The following is a 636-nucleotide window of genomic DNA, read 5'->3' as shown; positions in this document are numbered from 1 at the left end:
AAGTAAGAACTGCACTTGTGGCTTGAAAGGTAGGTGTAGCAGTAGTAGTGGTAGTAGTAGTAGTAGTGGTGGTAGTGGTGGTAGTGGTGGTGGTAGTAGTGGTATGTGTATAACGCTAATAACGGCAGGAGCAGCACCGATGACGATGGCGATAACAATAACAACAACAATACTGGTGACAGCAGTGATAGGAATAATGACGATGATGATGGTGGTGGTGGTATTGGTGGTGGTGGTGGTGGTGATGATGATGATGGTGGTGGTGGTATTGGTGGTGGTGGTGGTGGTATTGGTGGTGGTGGTGATGGTGACGATGATGATGGTGGTGGTGGTATTGGTGGTGGTGGTGGTGGTGGTGGTGGTGATGACGATGACGATGGTGGTGGTGGTGGTGGTGGTGATGACGATGACGATGGTGGTGGTGGTGGTGGTGGTGGTGATGACGATGACGATGGTGGTGGTGGTGGTGGTGGTGATGACGATGATGATGGTGGTGGTGATGATGATGAGGATGGTGTTGGTGGTGGTGATGATGAGGATGGTGGTGGTGGTGGTGATGATGATGAGGATGGTGGTGGTGGTGGTGATGATGATGAGGATGGTAGTGGTGGTGATGATGATGATGGTGGTGGTGAT

At 51.3% G+C, this 636-nt stretch overlaps 1 long non-coding RNA gene across 1 annotated transcript in view; it reads right to left on the bottom strand.

The window, feature by feature from the left end:
- Window positions 1-201, bottom strand: part of LOC118760886 — a 1131-nt gene extending 930 nt beyond the window's left edge. Inside the window, exon 1 of the long non-coding RNA XR_004997018.1 lies at window positions 1-201. This exon is cut by the window's left edge and continues 241 nt beyond it. This is a non-coding gene — a long non-coding RNA (uncharacterized LOC118760886).
- Between the last annotated feature and the right edge of the window lie 435 nt (window positions 202-636).

The sequence above is a fragment of the Octopus sinensis genome, unplaced genomic scaffold (assembly GCF_006345805.1).
Source record: "Octopus sinensis unplaced genomic scaffold, ASM634580v1 Contig01289, whole genome shotgun sequence".
NCBI lineage: Eukaryota > Metazoa > Mollusca > Cephalopoda > Octopoda > Octopodidae > Octopus > Octopus sinensis.
The sequence above is the reverse complement of the archived record's forward strand: the minus strand, read 5'-3'. Positions and strand labels throughout refer to the sequence as shown.